Source organism: Bos indicus x Bos taurus, chromosome X (assembly GCF_003369695.1).
Source record: "Bos indicus x Bos taurus breed Angus x Brahman F1 hybrid chromosome X, Bos_hybrid_MaternalHap_v2.0, whole genome shotgun sequence".
In the NCBI taxonomy this organism is placed as follows: Eukaryota; Metazoa; Chordata; class Mammalia; order Artiodactyla; family Bovidae; genus Bos; species Bos indicus x Bos taurus.
In genome coordinates, this window is record NC_040105.1 from 10443577 (window position 1) to 10466113 (window position 22537).

Below are 22537 nucleotides of genomic sequence, written 5' to 3' on the forward strand. Positions count from 1 at the left end.
TATCATGCCACAGCAAGAGGTAAATCTCAAGTTTACCTTTAAACATGTCATTTCGGGGGAAGTTTTTGTTGTTGTTGAAGTCATTTATTGCTGAGACAGTTCTATCCACCATATCTCCCCCTTTAAGCCACTTTCCTCTCAGTCCCTCTTTAGTGGGCCTGAAACCCATTCGTTTGATACCCACTTGCCCTCTGTACTGAAGATGGGAGTTGGGCCCCTCTTGGCCCCCAGGCTTTGGGGACCCACCGTTACTAGAAAAGTGAGTTGCCTCTTGATCTGAGTCCAGTGAAAAACACAACCAAGCCAAAGATCAGGAGAAGGAAGAATTTATTATTACTTGTTTCAAGTAAGCAGAAAACTGGGCTTCTTTCCCAAAGCAATGTCTCCTGGAATAGCACATCTGGGAAGTTTTAAGCTAAGGGTACATGCATATTCATGAAGGTGCTTGAGCAAAAGCAGAATTCAGCATAGAATTGGGGCCAAGGTGGACAGAGTCCAGGCTTTAGTTGATTAAAGTCAGAAGGGTCAATATCATCATTCCATCTGCCGCCTATGTGGGGACATTAGTCCCTGCAGAACTCAGAGACTGGATCAGATTGTGATACGTATCCCTTGAGGAGGAACTAGAAGTCTGGGAGATAGGGGAGAACAGAGGAGCCTGCCAGGCTACAGTCCATGGGGTCGAAAAGAGTAGAACAGAACTTACTGACAGAACAATTGTCTCTTGACTGCTTTCCCTTCGTTCCTGCATTCCCTCACTTCCCCTAAGATCATTCACTGCTTAAATCCTGGAGAGTTTGCGGAGAAAAGGGAACCCTCTTACCCTGTAGGTAGGAATGCAAACTAGTACAGCCACTATGGAGAACAGTGTGGAGATTCCTTAAAAAACTGGAAATAGAACTGCCATATGACCCAGCAATCCCACTGCTGGGCATACACACCAAGGAAAGCAGAATTGAAGGAGACATATGTACCCCAGTGTTCATCGCAGCACTGTTTAGGATAGCCAGGACATGGAAGCAACCTAGATGTCCATCAGCAGACAAATGGATAAGAAAGCTGTGGTACATATACACAATGGAATATTACTCAGCTATGAAAAAGAATGCATTTGAATCAGTTCTAATGAGGTGGATGAAACTGGAGCCTATTATACAGAGTGAAGTAAGTCAGAAAGAAAAACACCAATACAGTATACCAACGCATATATATGCAATTTAGAAAGATGGTAATGATGACCCTATATGTGAGACAGCAAAAGAGACACAGAGGTGAAGAACAGACTTTTTTGGACTCTGTGGGAGAAGGCGAGGGTGGGATGATTTGAGAGAATAGCATTGAAACATGTATATTATCATATGTGAAACAGATCACCAGTCCAGGTTCAATGCATGAGACAGGGTGCTCAGGGCTGGTGCACTGGGATGACCCTGAGGGATGGGATGGGGAGGGAGGTGGGAGGGGAGTTCAGGATGGGGAACATGTGTACACCCATGGCTGATTCATGTCAATGTATGGCAAAACCACTACAATATTGTAAAGTAATTAAAATAAATAATTTTTTTTAAAAAGAAAAAAAAGATCATTCATTGCTGAGGACCTGTTCAAGGACAAGCATTGTGGCCAGGCTTAGATCACAAAATGGCTTAAACCAAATATGGCTTCTCTTAGGTCAAGAAAGCCTTGCCTGCTTCTCTTTCTCCAGAAGTGAAAGTCGTTCAGTCGTGTCTGAATATATAGTCTGTGAACTATACAGTCCAGGGAATTCTCCAGGCCAGAATACTGGAGTGGGTAGTCTATCCCTTCTCCAGGGGATCTTCCCAACCCGGGGATCAACTGGGGTCTCCTGTGTTGCAGGCGGATTCTTTACCAGCTGAGCCACAGGGGAAGCCTGCCTTTCTCCAGGGACCCCCCCTATTCTATCTGCTTGTACCACTTTGAGAGCTTGTGACCGATGCAGTCACGCAGTTGGCTATCTGCTCTGTGGTCACCATCTTGAAATTCTTAATTTGTGAACAAGCAGCCCCCACATTTTGACTTTATACTGAACCCTGCAAACTATGTAGCCAGGGCTACCTTCATCCTTTGTAGAAACCTGACTCTAACTTAAGCCTCCTATCCAAGACTTACTATATGTTATGGACTATATATGCATAAGAACCAATTAAAAAAATTTTTTTAATGTATTTTACTTATTTACTTAAAACCCCTGCTCTGGGTTTTAGTTGAGGCACGCAGAATCTTTTAACTGAGACATACGGGACCTAGTTCTGTGACCAGGGATTGAACCTGGGCCTTCTGCATTGGGAGTGAGAAATCTTAGTCTCTGGGCCACTAGAGAAGTCCCAGAAACAATTTTTAAAATAAAAAACAACAGCCACGACAACAACAAAGATGACATTTTTTTTTTCTGATTTACAGTTTTATTTTTTTATATTTTTTTATTATTTTATCAATTTTATTTTATTTTTTTCTTTTTTTTAAAAATTATAAAAATCTTTGTATACATGTGTTCAGGCAAGAATATACAATGGATTAAAGACAATCTCTTTAACAAGTGGTGCTGGGAAATCTGGTCAACCACTTGTAAAAGAATGAAACTAGAACACTTTCTAACACCGTATACAAAAATAAACTCAAAATGGATTAAAGATCTCAACGTAAGACCAGAAACTATAAAACTCCTAGAGGAGAACATAGGCAAAACACTCTCTGACATACATCACAGCAGGATCCTCTATGACCCACCTCCCAGAATATTGGAAATAAAAGCAAAAATAAACAAATGGGACCTAATTAAACTTAAAAGCTTCTGCACATCAAAGGAAACTATTAGCAAGGTGAAAAGACAGCCTTCAGAATGGGAGAAAATAATAGCAAATGAAGCAACCGACAAACAACTAATCTCAAAAATATACAAGCAACTCCTACAGCTCAACTCCAGAAAAATAAATGACCCAATCAAAAAATGGGCCAAAGATCTAAATAGACATTTCTCCAAAGAAGACATACAGATGGCTAACAAACACATGAAAAGATGCTCAACAGCACTCATTATCAGAGATGACAATTTTTTAAAAGGAAAGCCTTCTTCTGTGGCACTTTCCAAAGTAACAATGTCTAATGCTGGACGGCAGATGTCACTGTTGCTGCGTGACAAGAGAGGGTTTATAATAGCCAGCTCATCTGAAAGATTTTTGTCTTCAGGGAGGCAAATCTACAAAGAAGCTTGATGTAAAAACTCTTCATAACATATTGCTTTTTTTCTGACGAAAGTACTACCAAAAAGACAGGAAACTCACCATCCACCAAAACTAAGTGAGAAAACTGCACATAATAACAAGGTATTCACTGGGTTAAATAAAAAATACATAATGTAATTAAATGCCACTTCTTCAGCTAAGTGGACATATTACTTTAATACAGCCTTGTCGTTTCAAACTGGTGGTTAACACAGGGGATATGCGATACTGCGCTTTAGATGAAATAAAAATTTGGTCTTGGTCCCCATTTCTAGTACAGAGATGCTAAAACCCTTGGAATTTCCTAAGTGAAAAGAGCCCTTAAGGTGTCTTTTGTTATGCTGATAAGTAACTTCTGGGAAAGATCTGAGAGGGGAGGGGCGGTGTTGCAGGGGGAACCAAGCTGGGGACTGGAGGGTTGGAACTTTCAGCTCCCCATAACTTCCAGGGAGAGGAGAGGGGCTGGAGGTTGAATCAGTTGCCAATGGCCAATGGCCAATGGCCAATGGTTTAATCAACTGTGACTAATACAATGAAGCTTCCATAAAACCCCAAAAGGATGGGGTTCGGAGAACTTCCAGTTGGTGAATACGTGGAGATTTGGGGAGAATGGGGCATTTGCAGAGGACCTGGAAGTTCTGTGTCCTTTCCCCGTACCTGCCCTTGGTGTCTTTCACCTGGCTATTCCTGAGTTTGCCTACGACCCTCCTTAGTCGCTCAGTTGTGTCTGACTCTGCGACCCCATGGACTGTAGCCCACCAGGCTCCTCTGTCCATGGGATTCTCCAGGCAAGAATACTGGATTCTTGTATTGCCATTTCCTCATCCAGGGGATCTCCCTGACCCGGAATCAAAGCCATGTCTCATGCACTGGCAGGCGGATTCTTTACCACTGAGCTACCTGGGAAGCCAGTTCCTGAGTTTACATCCTTTTATATCCAATAGGTCGTTTAGTAAGTAGAATATTTCTTGGAGTTCTGTGAGCCACTCCAGCAAATTAATTGAACCCAAGGAGAGGGACATGGAAACCACTGGTTTATAGCCCATTGGTCAGAAGTACAACCAGGGCTTGCAGTTGGCATCTGAAGTGGAGGTGGGGAACCACACAACAGGAATTCTTAACCCGTGCGATCTGAGGCTACCTCTAGCTAGATAGTGTCAGAGTTGAGTTGAATTGTAGGACCCCCAGCTGGTATCTGAACATTTGCTTGTTGGATGTGTTGGGAGAGCACCCCCCACCCTTACCACGCCCCCTCCCACGTGCCTTGAAACTGAGTATCAGAACACCCAAAGAGCTTAGTAAAGACATTTGCCCAGTGGGTTCACTTACTGTCTTGAAGGGTTGGATTTGTAGCCACAAAATGTGTCAAAGTCCAGCAAAGAGTTGATGCCTTTTATTCCAGTGAAAGTGAAAGTGTTAGTTGCTCAGTCCTGTCCAACTCTTTTGCAATCCCATGGACTGTGGCCTGCCAGGCTCCTCTGTCCATGAAATTCTCCAGGCAAGAATACTGGTGTGGGGTGCCATTTCCTTTCATTCCAGAGCTCATAGCAAATATGGCAGAATAAATCCAGGGTTTCCTTGGATGTGTTTCCTAATTTGTTGAAAGGTCCCAGCTGAACATATATACCCTGCTCAAAGTACTTCAGTTCAGTTCAGTTCAGCTGGTCAGTCATGTCTGACTCTTCGTGACCCCATGGACTGCAGCACGCCAGGCCTCCCTGTCCATCACCAACTCCCAGAGTCTACTCAAATTCATGTCCATTGAGTCAGTGATGCCATCCAACCGTCTCATCCTCTGTCATCCCCTTCTCCTCTCGCCCTCAATCTTTCCCAGCATCAGGGTCTTTTCCAATGAGTCAATTCTTCCCATCAGGTGGCCAAAGTATTGGAGTTTCAGCTTCAGCATCAGTCTTTCCAATGAATATTCAGGACTGATTTCCTTTAGGATCAACTACTTTGATCTCCTTGCAGTCCAAGGGACTCTCAAGAGTCTTCTCCAACACCACAGTTCAAAAGCATCAATTCTTTGGTGCTCAGCTTTCTTTATAGGCCAACTCTCACATCCATACATGACTACTGGAAAAACCATAGCTTTGACTAGACGGACCTTTGTTGGCAAAGTAACGTCTCTGCTTTTTAATATGCTGTCTAGGTTGGTCATAACTTTTCTTCCAAGGAACAGGCATCTTTTAATTTCATGGCTGCAGTGATTTTGGAGCCCCCCAAAATAAAGTCTGTCACTGTTTCCATTGTTTCCCCATTTATTTGCCATGAAGTGATGGGACTGGATGCCATGACCTTAGTTTTCTGAATGTTGAGTTTTAAGCAACATCATCCCTGTGGAAATAGATAGCAATGAAGTGAGATGAGTCAGTTGCTAGAAGAAAGATTTGTTGCTAAGTCCAAACTCCCATTTTTAGGTAATGGGACCAGTATGCTCAACATTAAAATGTCACTACCACTCAGGTAACAATTCATCATAGGAAGACATTCAAATAGCCCTCACAGTCTCTCAGATCAGTTATTTTATGTGGTGAAAGATTAGAAAGCATTGTTTCTGTTTTCACCAGAATTCATTAGTGTGTACAACACTGCAAGATCAGCAAAACTGCAGTACATAAAGCAAATGCACCCTCAAATAATGCAATAGCAAAATGGTAATGATGCCTGGGTTTCATTAAAGCAAATGGTTAGTCCATCATGATCCACCAGCCTGGGAAGCTAGCCCTCCAAGTTTCTGGGCTTGGACCCATTATCCATGATTTATGTGCAATGGACATGTAATTTACCATATGTTGTTTTAGCAAAGCCAAACAATTATGCTTACAAGAGGATGCTGAGTACACAACTATATTACATCCATGAAAGGTGGAAGGCTAATTAAACTATGCATAACCCTACAAAATGGACTGTAGGCATCAGTATGTACACTCAGAGTGGAGTGGTGGGGATAAGATCTCTTCAGAGATCTCCCATCAGTGACCATTTCTGCTCTGCATCAGTGGCCCCCTTCCACAGCCCTGCTGTGGATCATGTCTAACTCATCATCGCTCCTTCTAGACCCTTAAATCTCAATATCTATCCAACCACAGTGTCCTTGACCTTGCCTCATGTCTAACACACCTTCTCCTCATGCTTATGAACATTGATCTGTCTTCCCCCACCATCCAGCAGCCCACTCCTGGCCTGGTTTCCCTACCCAGTACAGAATACGTGGCTGGCTTTGAACATCTTCTCATCAACACACCCAGCTTCCTCCTGCCATTGCCCTGCCACCATATGCAATGGGCGAAACTTCAAACCAGGTTCCTCAGCCTGCCCTCAGTTTACCCCTGCTGAAGCTCACCCACTACCCACAGAGGGGCAGTGTGGAGCCCACACAAAATTGGGATTGCTCTAGCCCCATATCCCACAGACTGATGGAAGCCTTCCTTATGACTATCTGAGATATTTAATACCCTGCTCAATCCCCTCATTTCACAATCTGCAATATTTAATATGTGTGAAATAGTATTTAATATTTAATACTCTGCACTATCAAGTGAACACTTTTTGGCCAAAGAGATTGGCTCCGGGATGTTATTCTCTTGCCTGTTAGAATCACCTCCACTCTGATAGATGCTGGACACTTTCCAAAAAAACGAGTCTGTGAACCATCAAGTTCCCTTTTAACAGAACCCTCTTGAGAAACCTATATTCAGGTAAGGAAGCAACAGTTGGAACTGGACATGGAACAACAGACTGGTTGCAAATAGGAAAAGGAGTATGTCAAGGCTGTATATTGGCACCCTGCTTATTTAACTTCTATGCAGAGTACATCATGAGAAATGCTGGGCTGGAAGAAGCACAAGCTGGAATCAAGATTGCTGTGGAAAATATCAATAACCTCAGATATGCAGATAACACCACCCTTATGGCAGAAAGTGAAGAGGAACTAAAAAGCCTCTTGATGAAAGGGAAAGAGGAGAGTGAAAAAGTTGGCTTAAAGCTCAACATTCAGAAAACTAAGATCATGGCATCCAGTCCCATCACTTCATGGCAAATAGATGGGGAAGCAATGGAAACAGTGTCAGACTTTATTTTTTGGGGGCTCCAAAATCACTGCAGATGGTTATTGCAGCCATGAAATTAAAAGACGCTTACTCCTTGGAAAGAAAGTTATGATCAACCTAGATAGCATATTCAAAAGCAGAGACGTTACTTTGCCAACAAAGGTCCGTCTAGTCAAGGCTATGGTTTTTCCAGTAGTCATGTATGGATGTGAGAGTTGGACTGTGAAGAAAGCTGAGCGCTGAAGAATTCATGCTTTTGAACTGTGGTGTTGGAGAAGACTCTTGAGAGTCCCTTGGACTGGCAAGAAGATCCAACCAGTCCATTCTGAAGGAGATCAGTCCTGGGTGTTCTTTGGAAGGACTGATGCTGAAGCTGAAACTCCAGTACTTTGGCCAACTCATGTGAAGAGTTGACTCTGATGCTGGGAGGGATTGGGGGCAGGAGGAGAAGGGGACAACAGAGGATGAGATGGCTGGATGGCATCACCGACTCGATGGATGTGAGTTTCAGTGAACTCTGGGAGTTGGTGGTGGACAGGGAGGCCTGACGTGCTGCGATTCATGGGGTCGCAAAGAGTCGGACATGACTGAGTGACTGAACTGAACTGAATGTGGTCTTGGAGGTATGAAAACTCAGATAGGACCCAAGTCAAGGATCTGCTAAAATAATTGCTTTTCTATTTGCTTTTTACATTTTTCTGTTTCCTGATATTTCTCCAGCAGATCTGCATTATTCTAGTCTAAAGCTACTATGTGAGAACTAGGTTCACATCTGTCCATTAGTCCTTCCACTCTCGTGGGCCTTTCTTCCTTGTTGGTAACATGAGATGTTTGGACTCTTTGATGCTTCAATTCATTTCAGCCCTGACAAACCAGAATTTGAGGACTCTAAGGAAATGGGAGTCAAGATTGAGGAGGAGACCACTTGAAATAACAGAAATAATGTGGCCATAAATCTCTATATGTTAACATGGAATAACCTCAAAATAAATTTTTTTTAAGGGAGAATGCAGAATACTGCATAGTTTTGGTGTGCGTACAAAGAAGCTATCTTGAATGATCTGAAAGAAACTGGTTACAATAATTCCTCTGAGTTAGGGGTAGGTGTGGAACTGGGGGTCATTTTTTTTAAGTTTTTAAAAGAATATTTATTTATTTATTTAGGCTGCTCAGGATTTTAGTTGCAGGCACATGGGATCTTTAGTTGCAGCATGTAGGATCTAGTTTCCTGACCAGGGGTCGAACCTGAGCCCTCTGCAGGGAAGCCCTCTGGGGGTAATTTTATACTCTTTGGTGCACTTGGGATGTTTAGCAGCTGAACTATATTGCCTTCTCAAATCAAGAAAAAAAGAAGTAGGAACGTGTCATACCAACTTCCTGCCACTTAACTTTACAAACATCTAGAGCATTTAATATATGCCAGATATTTTCTTTGCATCCTTTCCCTTCAACGGCACCTCAGCTTGCAAATTAGGTATTATCTCTATTTTACAGATGACTCAGAGAAGTTTTATCAGTTCCTAGGGTCATTCAGCTTATGAGCAGCAGAGCTAAGATTTGGGCCCCCACTCTGCTTGTCTCTCGAGAACATGTTTGTATTTCCAGGGTATTTCACAAAGAGAGATGGAGGTCAGCAGTTCTAGATGATTCTGACCCAGAGCAATGAAGAGAGCATATGATTGTGGAGTGTGTGCATAGCAGAGGGATTGCGGGTACAAGGTGTTGCAGGGAGCACACACTTGATTTTTATTACTGGGTGTAGCTGAGGCGTTGCTACACCTGCCCTCTGCCTGCCTCTCCATGTGCCAGAAGCTGCTTTCTGGCAGTGCCTGTGTTTCTCAGCCTGAAGGCTATTTTTCTCCTTGTGTGAGGTGGTTTGACCCCAGCTGAGTGCCAATGAATTGATGCTTTTGAACTGTGGTATTGGAGAGGACTCTTGAGAGTCCCTTGGACGGCAAGGAGATCCAACCAGTCCATCCTAAAGGAAATCAATCCTGAATATTCATTGGAAGGACTGATGCTGAAGCCCCAATACTTTGGCCACCTGATGTGAAGAACTGTCTCACTGGAAAAGACCCTGATGCTGGGAAAGATTGAAGGCAGGAGGAGAAGGGGGACGACAGAGGATGAGATGGTTGGATGGCATCACTGAGTCAGTGAACATGAGTTTGAGCAAGCTCCGGGAGTTGGTGATGAACAGGAAGCCTGGCGGGCTGCAGTCTGTGGTGCTGCAGAGTCAGACACAAGTGAGCAACTGAACAACAACGGGAAAGCCAAAGTGTTGGAGAGGGAATATTCCAGAGGCAACCTTCAGGCACATGAGCTGGATAGGTGTTGCAGCTCCCTTGCCTTCTGGGTTAGGCTCACTGGCCAGCTCCTGAGGTCCCTGGCAGGATTGAGCCCCAGCTGCCCTCTGAGATTGCTGACTCACCACCATTCTTTATTGTCTTCCTTCTCTTCCAGCAGCCTCTGCTCCTCTGTGGCCAAGTTTCCTGAGATCACCTCCCAGACCAGTCACTTGTGTTTGCTCCCTTGCTTCAGGGACTGCTTCTGGAAACCTCAAACTGTGGCAACAGGAAAAACCCTGTAGAGAAGCCCACCCAGCATTTCCTATTAGACTGAAAACAACATATCACTCCTATTTCTTGTGCACAGCTGATTTCCTGTGCCGGACTCTGACGCATCATTTTGAGTGGGTAAGTGCAGGACACCTACACTTTGCATCGGCAGGCATAAGGACATGGAGACAGGTCTTGGACCTTTGTCCACATCACTTACAGCCAGGCCACCAGCCAGGAGATGGCATGGAGAAGCCTCTCTGTGGTGGAGGGCTGCCATCCATGGCTGGGGCCAGAGAGAGAGGGGTTGAGCTCAGTCCATTTTGACTGCAGCCATCCACACAGAGATGGAGCGGGCATGCCACCTCTTGCTCTGGACCCGACCTCTCCTTGGCAGGCTCCCAGACCCTTCCCTGCCTGCTGCTGGCTCTGCCAGAACCTTCTACCTCTTAGGGCTTTTGAAAGAGATTCTTTCTGTTGTTTTTAGCAAAATATAACCCAATGTGACTGGGAATTGCATACTCGAGTAATGGAGCAAGTCAGAAAAAGACGAATGCCCAGCAATCTTGCTCTGTTTGCACGTTCCAGGGATCATGACCTCCATCTGTGTACGTGTGCAAGGGAAGGAAAGCCACGTGGAGACTTGCACATGTGCCAGGTAAGCAGGAGCATGAGGGCTGCTGTCAATTAAGGCAGATTGTTTTCATGTGGGTGGCAAAGCTTATGGCACTGAGTCGTGCTTATTTTTCACCCTCTCTTACTTTGAATTGGGCTCAAATTGAAGTGTGAAAATGAGATGGCAGATGGATTTAACAATTCCTTCCCTGTTCCCACTAACTGCTCTCTTGGGTCAATACCTCCAGACTATAAATTAAGCCTGAAATTTTCTATCAGGCCCCTTCTACCCACTTGGTCTCATCTCAATTCAGACTAATTTGGTTGTTGACTTTTAAGGAGGTGCCCTCTACTGACCCCACATTTCTTTTCAAGGTTGGCCCATCCAGATCTCAAAGGCTCGAAGACTTTTGGTATTGTTTTTCTTCTTGATCACTATCTCATGGAACTCTCCACTCCATCACTCTTCAGGGGTTTGTCCTTCACAGCACTTTTCCTAGTCACATTTCCCTTTTGATTCATCTGTGTCTCTTAATGCAAGGACAGAAGATGGCTGGTTTATCTGAATTCTTGTACTAGTATTCTAGTGGATTTCCTTACTGGAGTTGGAGCACTTCCTATACAGCAGGGTCCTATTAATCTTCAAAACTGCTCAGGACTTCCCTGGCCGTCCAATGGTTAGGGCTTTGGGCTTCTATTGAAGGGAACACAGGTTCAATCCCTGGTTGGGGATCCTCATACTCCCCCATGTGGCCAAAAAAACCCTTCTCTGTTAGTAACTTTCAAATATACAATACAGTCTTATTAACTGAACTTACCATGCTGACATGACATCCCCGTGACGTGTTTATTTTATAGCTGGAAATTTGTACCTTTTGAGTCCTTCACTCATTCTGCCCAACCCGCTGCCTCTGGCAGCCAACATGGTGTTCTCCATGTCTGAGTTTGCTTTTTTGGTTTGGATTTTTTTTTAATATTCCATTTTTAATATGGTCCTTGTCTTTTTCTAACATATGTCATTTAGCATAATGCCCTCAAGGTTCATTTATGTTGTTACAAGTGGCAAGATATTCTTTTTATGGCTGAAAAGTGTTACATTACATATGTGTATACTATATATATATATCTCACATTTTCTTATCTATTCATCAATCAGTGGACATGTAGGTTGCTTCCATGTCTTGGCTATTGTAAACATTAGTACATTGAACATCAGTGTACATATATCTTTTCAAGTTAGTGTTTTCATTTCCTCTGGGTAAATAACCCAGAAGTGGAATTGCTGGATTGTGTGGTAACTCAATTTTTAATTTGTTGAGGAACCACAAAACTGTTTTCCATAGTGTCTGTGCTAATTTACATTTTCATGAAAAGTACACAAGGGTTCTCTTTTCTCTGACTTGCTTTAGTTTGTATTATCATCTCTAGATCCATCTATGTTGCTGCAAGTGGCATTATTTCATTCTTTTTTATGGCTGAGTAGTATTCCCTTGTATACATGTCTGACATTTTTTTGTCCATTCACCTGTAAATGGGCTTTTAGGTTGTTTCCATGCCTTGGCTGTTGTGAATAGTGTTGCTGTGAACATAGGGGTGTGTGTATATTTTTCACTTACAGTTTTCTCTGGCTATTTATATACCCAGGAGTGGGATTGCAGTAGCATATGGCAGCTCTATTTTTAGTTTTTTTAGGAACGTCCATACTCTTCCCATAGTGGATGCACCAATTTACATTCTCACCAACAGTGTAGAAGAGTTCCCTTTTTTGTCCACACCCTCTCCAGCATTTATTGTTGGTAGGTTTTTTGATGACGACCATTCTGACTGGTGTGAGGTGATACTTCATTGCAGTTTTGATTTGCATTTCTCTAATAATTAGCAATGTTGAGCATCTTTTCATGTGCCTGTTGGCCATCTGTATGTCTTTGGAGAAGTATCTATTTAGGTCTTCTGCACATTTTTTGACTGGGTTGTTTTTGTTGTTGTTATTAAGTTGTATAAGCTATTTGTATATTTTGAAAATTAAGCCTTTGTTGGTTGCATCATTTGCAAATATTTTTAAACAGTCTGTAGGTTGTCCTTTCATTTTGTTTATGGTTTCCTTTGCTGTATAAAAGCTTGTAAGTTTTACTAGGTCCAATTTGTTTATTTTTGCTTTTATTTCTATTGCCTTGGGATACCGACCAAGGCAATAGAAATAAACATTAGTACAGTTTGTGTCAGAGAATATTTTGCCTATGTCCTCTTCTAGGAGTTTTATGGTCTCATCTCTTATATTTAAGTCTTTATGGCTTGATGTTCTTCACACATCAATGTAGAAAGAAATTCTTCATTTTTCTCCCATACAGATGCAGAGCACTCCATTCCATTCCATTATTAGTTACTTATCAATCAACATTTAGACTGTTTTAAATCTTTAGCTGTTTTAAATAAGTAGTATACATTCTGTCTAAATTCTAATATTCTATAATATGTATCTTTACATTTATCAATGTCATTGACTTCAGATTTTACTATATGTGTAATGAGAAAATACTGATAGATTTGCAGTGAAAGAGAGAAATGATCCCATTTATTTTTGCCAGCGAGGTTATCTAGATTGAAAGCAAAGGACCTGAACACAGGCTAATGAGAAAGATAGAGTACGACTCAAAGAAGAACCAAAAAATACAAGTTACTTTTGTCAAGAAGTCTGGCTACCTGTCAGGACAGAAAAATAGCCTTTCTATTGCAGTTCTCAATAATTGAGTCTGTGTCATGAAATAAAGCAGTTCCTGTGAGATGCTGAGCTTCTGGAATTTCGAGCACATGCTGCTTGTTGCACATTGCCTGGGGGGCCCTCTGCAGAGAGGGGCCAGTTGTGTCCCCTCATCATATGGTTTCCATACCATAGGCAGTTAGTCTGTTAGTTAGCCGACACAAGGGCCAGTCACCATCTCGGCCTATCAATACCCCAGTTCTGAAAGTTTGAAGAGTTACTGGCTGGATTTTTCCCGGCTCTAAAAGCAGGGCCCTCAAAGGAGGGCTGACAGCAGTCCCCTGAAAACAATCTACTTAAGTCACACGAAGAATGTTTAAATTCTTAAGTTCTTGCCAATGTCTGTTCAATTCATGCAAGGCTCGCTTAATATTTAGTTGAAGCTCTGAAGAGAATTACATGGTGAAGGCTTTGCTGTGGGTGGAAGCTGGGGTCTGGCAACAGGGCAGGAGTTCTTCATTTCTTTTGCCACTGCAGTATTTCATCTTAGAAAAATATTTTGCAACCCACTGACACATCTGTTGGCCACATGGAGGTCAAATCCAGATGAGTATGAATTAGAATTATTTTGCCTCCATCTCAGGAAATTCGGTAATTAAAATAAAGGTGAAGTTCAGGAAAGTTATGTCTCTGTTCTTAAAGATATTAGTACTAGTGTCTGATTAATGAGCCTTGGGTCTGAGTCTGGGGGCCCTTGTGTGCTCTTGGCTCTTACTGGCAGACTGCTTCCTATGGGAAATATAGAATTCAGACCCTTTGTGGTTCCACATAAGCGCCCATGTGTTAAGAAACCAAAGCTCCCATTTCTAACTGCACAAGTGGAGACCACCCAGGCCTGGGAGAACTGCTGGGGTCTAGCCACTCAGATGTGACATTGTAATTATTCAAAGGATATTTGCATTCGTTTTTTCTTAGTTTTAGAAAGTGAGCTCAATATGTGATCTGAAATTGTTTCTCTGAGCTGTCAGGAGTGGATGCAGGCTTGGCCTGGCTCAGGTGATGCTGTCTTTGGAACATGGAGGTGGGGTCCCCTTTTCCAGTCAGGTGTGTGTGTGTGTGAGAGGGACAGAGCCTGACTGAGTTCAGCACAGTCCCTTCTCACTCTTACAGACCCTGGAAACACAAGGCATTGATTCCTGACTTCCCATATCCTGACCTTGACCCCAAGCCCCGGTGGGACCCTAGTTCAGGATCCCAAGGATGACTCCTTGACTTGGTGTGCCTCCTGAGTCGAGAAAAGACACCAACAGCCATGCTTTCCTTTCAAATCACTTACAGCAAGACAGAGGGACTATTTTTGTGGATGATGATCTATTAAATCACATTCCACAGACCTCCTACTTACTGAACTGTTGTTCTAGAAACGATGAACTTGGGAAGAGAAGCAGGAAATATGCTTGGGCTGTAAGCAAACCAGATCCTAGAAATCTTTTGGTCTCATCCTAGGGCCTTAAACAGTGACTCCTAGTGCTGCCATAGTAGAGTTTGAAATGGTTATTATATTCTGCTGAAATAATATTAGACCATGTGATAGTGAGTCACAGCACTTAAACCAGTCCAGATTCCCCCATCTCCACATCAGCTCCTGTTCTATAATGACAGATTGGTGCAGGTGGACAGCAAAGACCACTATCTTTCTAGCAAATGCCACAGGCTCCATGCAGAGGACAAACGTTTGAGCCGATGGCAAGGAGCAGTGGAAGAAGAGGAAAAATACAGAGAACACTTGGAAAGAAGAAAGAGGGGCTGAGCGTGCAGCACAGGGCTTAATGTCTCAGACACAGTAATGAAAGGCAGGGGGAAGAGGGGAAAAAGGCAGGAAGACAGCAAGGACGAGGAAGCAGGGCTTCAATGGCACATGGACCTCATCCTTAATGCCCACTCTAAAGAGCTGGATTGTTTAGATTTGTACACAAAGTGAAGACACATTTTACACCAGGAAAAAGGGAGAGTTCTCCGTGACTAGGGTGTCCCTATAATTCATCTTCTAAACCAGGACTCTTGGGTGTAAAAGGGTGTGCCCAGTGGGTGAGATCCAGGGACACATGGTTACCCCTGCAGGCCTGTGAGAGACCAGGAAAGAGTGGCCATCTAAGGGACATGTCTACGTGTGGGTTCATTTTCAAGTTCATGATTTGGCGCTTCGGGTTAGCTCTGCCCTCAGTAAAGACTGTCTACTGAACCAATCAATAAACTTTACTCTTGTCATTCTTATCAAAATTGGAAATTTACAGAATTCCCTGGCGGTACAGTGGTTAGGACTCCACACTTTCACTGCAGAGGGTAGGGGTTCAGTCCCTGGTTGGGGAACTAAGATCCCACAAGCTGAGGGGCAAAATAAAAATAAATGAAATGGAAATTATTCTACCATCACATCTTGAGTTTAAGGAAATTAATTCTCAAAAGCATCCCTTGTGGGAGGGTGAAAGGAGTCATGTTATATTTGAGTTCATATGAAGCCTTTCATATCACAAAATCCTCCCTAAATTATTTTAACAACAAGATATTTTTGGTGGAAGACCTATTAGCCCGAAATGACCTCAGTCAGTCCTGATTTGGGATACCTATGAAAGTCACTAGTAAAACATTTTAATAAAGATTTGGCCATTCTTCCTGGACATAAGATGATATCTAATATGTTTTGACTGCTTACTGGGGGCCAAGCATTGGCTAAACCTTTTACTCATATCAGCTCATCAATCCTCTGAAAACACCTATGAGATAGGAACTGTACCCCTCCCCCGCCATCTTGCAGAGGGAAAAACTGAGGCACAGGAAGGCTCAGTGCCCTGCCCTGGGTCATGGACAGTGGAGTGGGAAAGCCAGAGAAGGGCTGCAGCAGGCCGGCTCTGAAGCTCAGATTCTGGCCCCGCACCACGCTGCCTTTTGCAATCACTGTCAGTGCATGTCAGTGTGAACAAGCCTTTCTAGAAGTGCTGGAAAAGCAATTACATTATCAAGTCTGAAGATCATAAATGTCTACACAGGGAATGAAGAAAAAAAACATGCCTGAGAATAAAGTGTTCAGTGGCCCCAAGATACAAGTGGCTGTATCTCAAAACAACTTAGAAGGATGATGGAAGCCTGGAAGCTTCCTAAAGGAAGTGCCTCCCAGAATGATAAAGACTGGTATTGGAAGGTGCATGTGGAGAATCTGCATGAAATATCTTCCACAAAATGTGAACAGGGAAAAATTCTGATAGTATTTTATATTACTTGTATATTTAAATATATATATATATATATATATATATATATATATATATATTGTCTTTCCTTGGTCTTTGTTGCAGTGGCTTCTCTTGTTGAGGAGTGTGGGTTCTAGGGCACGTGGGCTACAGTGGTTGTGGCATATGGGCTCTAGAGCACAGGCTCAATCATGGTGCATGGGATCCTCCTGGATCAGGGATCGAACCTTTGTCTCCTGCATTGGCAGGCAGATTCTTAACCACTGGGCCACTAGGGAAGTCCTATTTAAATATATTTAATGTTACTAAATAAGTAGTTCTCAATGGGGGACAATGTTGTCCTCTTGAGGACATCCGACAATTTCACTCATGACTGAATAACCCATAGTTGTTGCTGTTGTTCAGTTGCTCAGTTGTGTCTGCCTCTTTGCAACCCCACGGACTGCAGCACGCCAGGCTTCCCTGTCTTTCACCATCTCCCGGAGCTTGCTCAAACTCATGTCCATTGAGTCGGGGATGCCATCCAACCATCTCATCCTCTGCTGTCCCCTTCTCCTCCTGCCTTCAATCTTCCCCAGCATCAGGGTCTTTTCAAATTAGTCAGTTCTCCACATAAGGAGGCCAAAGATTTGGAGTTTCAGCTTCAGCATCAGTCCTTCCAATGAATATTCAGGACTGATTTCCTTTAGGATAGACTGGTTGGATCTCCTTGAAGTCCAAGGGACTCTCAAGAGTCTTCTCCAACACCACAGTTCAAGAGCATCAATTCTTTGGTGCTCAACTTTCTTTATAGTCCAACTCTCACATCCATGTGTGACCAATGGAAAAAACTATAGCTTTGACTAAGAAAATGTTCCTCAAATATGCCCTCAACACTGGTTGTATGAAATATTCCTAAAGAATAGTTTGCCTGGTCTTTGTGATTTGGGGGAAAGCTGTATAGGAAATTCTCCCTTGTAACTTGGCAATGGACAGTTTGTACAAGTCTCTGAGAAGTTCTGGAAAATACTGGATTTTGGATTTAATCCAAAACTTTCCAAATTTGTTTGATCATGGAACCTTTAAAAAATTTCTAATGGGCAGAAGGCAACAATGCTTCTAGTGTTGTCACACTTGACTGTTTATAAGTTACAATGTATTTTATGAAAAATTACTTTTCTTTTATTAATTTCTATATGACTTTTAGAGCAGTGAACCATTTTGAAGGGGAGATAAATAAGGGTTATATTGTCTGTGAATTTCATGTGAGGAAATGAAAGTGGGCACTATAACCAGTTTGTCAGAAGAAGTTACGGGTCCCATTGGGTGAGGAACCCTTGCAGAGCAGTGAGCCTTGGCATGTAGGAGAGTGATGTTTCAAGGTACCACTCCGTCAGGGATGAGCCCCAAGGAAAGAGAATGTGGGCCACGGAATCCTGCTGGATGCCACCTACTTCCCTTAGCTCCACCTCCCACTTTACAGACAAGGAAACAGATGGGGTCGCAGCTAGCGACTGAACAACAACAAAATAGATTCCACAAGGTCACAGGCCTTGCCCAAGGGCCCGCTCAGTCACCACAATACAAAGTGTCTTCTTGTACAGCCTGGTCAGACCGCACTCCTTGAGTGGGTGGACTGAAAGTTCTGGAAGCAAATATTGTATCATCGTATTGTTTCCATAGAATTTAATATGTTGGCTTATGTTCACAAATCCCTGAAGAGCAATAGAGTAATAACATGTTAACCATAGTTCCCTGGAAATCCTCCATTCCCTCAAAGCATATTTACCCAACCTCACAGCACAAATTTTAAATCTCTCCCCTGGAGACAGCTTGATAGTTTGGAAGAGAATTGGCCAAAGAGCCAGGAAACATCAACCCTCCCCACACACCAAAATCAGCCTGATTCTCAAGGATAACAGTTTTTAGATGTCTTTAAACATCGAAAGTATTACATATCTTACTTGCCAGACTTTGTTGAAATAAAATGCAACTCTTTCAGACAAATCTGTCCTGAAAGGATCAAAGTTTGCCACAACTGAGCAGTTTTGAAAGTGAGAAGTCAAGGGACTCAGAGGCATGTCTTTTGCCCTGGTTGGTTCTGAATGCTTGAGTTTGTCACCTCAGCTTCTTGTCTTCCCCATCTGTAGACTAGGGATAGAAATGTATTTTCAGGTTTTCTCGGGGTTATTTTGAAGGTAAAAAAATAAGGTATTTGAAAGCTCCTTTAAGATTTATAAATTTGTTGTTCAATTACTCAGTCATGTCCAGCTCTTTGCAGTCCCATGGACTGCAGCAGTCCAGGCCCCCCTGTCATTCTCCAAAGGACCATCTCTGGGAGTTTGCTCAAACTCAGGTCCATTGAGTCGGTGATGCCATACCATCACAAATATGAGGGACTGTGCCTATGATCTGTGCATGTAGCTTTTTTCACCCTGAAATGAACACGAATATTTCAGGTGACTTCTGTGTTGGGTCCCACACTAATTCTGATTCCTAAGTTTGTTCATTGCCAAGTGGCTTCAGAGTAACTTACTGATTTGTCTAAAGCAGTCTGGCTTCCTCCCTGTGGGTGAAACCAGCAGAGAAATCAGAGAGTTTTGGAACTTACATCCAGATGTTTTCAAAATGCTTTCCAATGTGCACTCAACTGCCATGGTATTTCTCCATTTCCCCAAAGATTCAGGAAATAGAAATGTTTCCACATACAACAGTGTATACTCTCAGTTACAGCCAATATGCACGTTGACTATTTTGCCTTGAAGAGGTTTCTGTATAGTTGGAACATTCTAGACAGACAGTGACACTTGGCTTCTGAGCATTTCCCCCCCTTTTCTTTCTTTGTTTCTTTATCTTATCCAAAGACCTCCATCCAAGGACCACTAGAAACACCTGTAGTTGACATGAACCTATTGTAGAACATGTTGGGTTTATTGCTCTGTGCAGAGACTTCCCATCATGGGGAGCCACTGGCATTTCATTAAGAGGTTTTTAAAAAGGATTTATTTTAGAATTTGGGCTTGTGTTAGGTGACTTGGAGGAGAGTTTGAGAAAATAGAGTTTTGCTTTAGAGTGGATACTGAATAAGTGGGTGTCTTTCCATGATTGGGTATTTTAATCTTAGTTATAAGGCAGAAGAACTATATCAAGGACAAAGCTATAGTTGGTAGAAGCCAGTCGTTTGAGCAAGACAGGACACGTTTGGTCATTTTTTTGACCTTACAATGCTCATGTTTTGTCTTCTGTATTCAGGACAGTCTCATTTTTGTCTTGATCACTCCTGGTCATGGAGTGGCCTTGTCTGACATTGATGGTCTGTGAAATATTTCTGTTCAGAAGAACACCCAGACTCAGCTCTGAGGACCAGGCCAGCTTCTAGAAACATCATTGCCTAGTTGATAAGGGACTGCTTTTCTGTTTTTTGATCATTACTATGAAATCCAGTGTACCTTAATGAATTTTTACAAGATAAATACCCTTATAACCACCATGCAGGTCAAGAACTCAAGCTGCACCAGTCCCTCCCAGTGCCCATCTCAGGCCCAGTCCCAAAGGACCCACTGCTCTTTCACAGCAATCACTTCCTTTTGTTTGTTTATCATTTTATTACACAGGGTCTTCTCCCTAGTCATTGTGATTTGGTCTGCTGCTGCTGTGTCGCTTCAGTCATGTCCGACTCTGTGTGACCCCATAGACAGCAGCCCACTAGGCTCCCCCGCCCCTGGGATTCTCCAGGCAAGAACACTCGAGTGAGTTGCCATTTCCTTCTCCAATGCATGAAAGTGAAAAGTGAAAGTGAAGTTGCTCAGTCGTGTCCAACTCTAGCAACCCCATGGACTGCAGCCTACCAGGCTCCTCTGTCCATGGGATTTTCCAGGCAAGAGTACTGGAGTGGGGTGCCATTGTAGCTCATTTTAAAAAACTTGATGTGTCTTTTGAGTCTTTGAATCCAGATTCCCTTCTGTCCCTTTCTTATAATTTATCTGTTGAAATATTCCGGCCAATCGACCCACACCATTTTTTAGTGTCTGGGGTTCGCTGTTTCCTCTTCTTGGGTGATGCAATCTGGCCTTGTTTCCTTTATTCCCTTCTGCTGTCATCTGGATCCAGAGATCTGAATGGGCTCAAGTCCAGTATCTTTGGCAAGTCTGTAGGGTATGGTGTGATCTTCCCTCGGGAGGCATATCCTGTCTCATTGTCCCTTAAGTTATTTTATTAGAAAAATGAACGTTGTCTGTTTTCAGGTACAAAATACTGACCTAGTATATCCCCACGCCCCTGAGGAGGCCAGCTGTGCTTAGCAATTCCCCAGAGGAAACCCAGAAGACATGGCTGAGGAAGGCTTCTTATAGCACAAATTGTTTCCATGTCTTGGCTATTGTAAGTAGTGTTGCTATGAACTAGCATGCATCTTTTAGAATTATATTTTTGTCCAGATACATGCCCAGGAGTGGGACTGCTGGATCATATGGCAACTCTATTTTTAGTTTTTTTGAGAAATCATTTGAAATTTCATGTGTGCGTTCCCAAGGCCTTTTGTGCCCCGTCTCAGAGGTCTGATGGCTTAGGAGCACTTGTGCACATGCTTGTTGGGGCCTGGAGCTTTCTCTGAAGATAAGCCCTAGACTCTGCCCATTTCCCTTCTGTGTCATGTCCTTGCTACCAACAGGCTGAAATGGGATTTCTGCTTTAAACCATGACCCTGGATCCCAATCTTGGCAGGATCTTTAAGAATATAAGGTGTCTGAGGAATCTGAGCACATTGGGGGCTCCCCATTATTAATCAGAGTGTGTGAGGTAATTCTTTGGAGAAAAGTTAATAAGTACATACATGGGCTTCTCCAGTGGCTTAGTGGTAAAGAATTTGCTTGTAACACAGGAGAGGTAGGAAACCCAGATTTGATCCCTGGGTCGGGAAGATCCCCTGGAGGAGGGCATGGAAACCCACTCCAGTATTCTTGCCTGGAGAACCCCATGGGCAGAGGAGCCTGGTGGGCTATAGTCCATGGGGTCGCAGAGTCAGACACAACTGAGGGAGCATGTAGGAGTTGATGGCACTACACAAATGCACTGATGTGCTCAGGGCAACAGAACTTTCTGGTGCTTTTTACTCTTCCTGTAGCATCCTCAGCTGACACTGACTTTCTAGTTGCAAGTGCCTCCAGTTGTCACCCGTTGCCCACTCCCCTTTCCACAGGCCCAAATTAAGAGGATCCAAGTTCCCAGGGGGACAATGAATAATCCTGCTGAATCAGATATTTCTCACAGCACATTTCAGAGTGTGGGCTCTACCAAGCACAGAGGCAAGACATTCTGAGAACCATGTTACATGTTCACAAGCTTTCTCTGAGGTTCTTGGGTGGCATCTAAGTGCTGATGTGCCCACCCTGAAAGCTGTGAAGGCTGGATGGATGATGATGTGTTTATGCACATAAACCTAAATAACAAAACTAATTTAAAAGGTAAATAGAGCACCGAACCATACTGTCTTTAAAGCCTATTTTAGGTGCATGGAGTCAATATCACACAAGAATGAACAATATCCATCTGTTTTGTGATTACAGCAGTTGATGGCAAGTAAGTCAAATCCTCAGCTGACCTTGCCAATCTCAGGAGGTTGTGTGCTGCTACCATGCACTCGTCACAGTGGCAGAATCTCCTATACGCAGAAGTGCTAACTTACACAAAGTGACATGTCTCAATGTGTCATATCTGAAAATTAAAAAAGCTTATCTTTTAGGAGATAAAGTAGGTATTTGTACTCATTGTGCTTTCAGATGCCCCATTATAACCATGATGGTTTTGCACAATCAAAATAATGTTACAGTGCTAGACACTTCAATAGTACGTACACTAAAACCTGAATGATACAGAGATTAGCATGGCCCCTGCACAAGGATGACACACAAATTCAGAGAAGTGTTCCATATTTCTTATAGTTTTGAACATTAAAAAAAATAATAATATTACGAACAGGATTCACAGAATATTTTTAAAGTTTACCAAAAGAAAACTTAAGATTACATCCAACTTGCAATTTTGTATTTGCCTTCTTGACTGCTTTGCTGCTGCGTCACTTGAGTCGTGTCCGACTCTGTGTGACCCCAGAGACAGCAGCCCACCAGGCTCCTCGGTCCCCGGGACT

At 43.0% G+C, this 22537-nt stretch overlaps 1 non-coding gene across 1 annotated transcript; it reads left to right on the forward strand.

Annotated features, from left to right (window-relative positions):
* The first annotated feature begins 22218 nt into the window (after window positions 1-22218).
* On the forward strand, window positions 22219-22326 carry LOC113888248. The gene has a single exon (XR_003509888.1). It is a non-coding gene; the product is annotated as a U6 spliceosomal RNA (small nuclear RNA).
* Window positions 22327-22537: the final 211 nt, after the last annotated feature.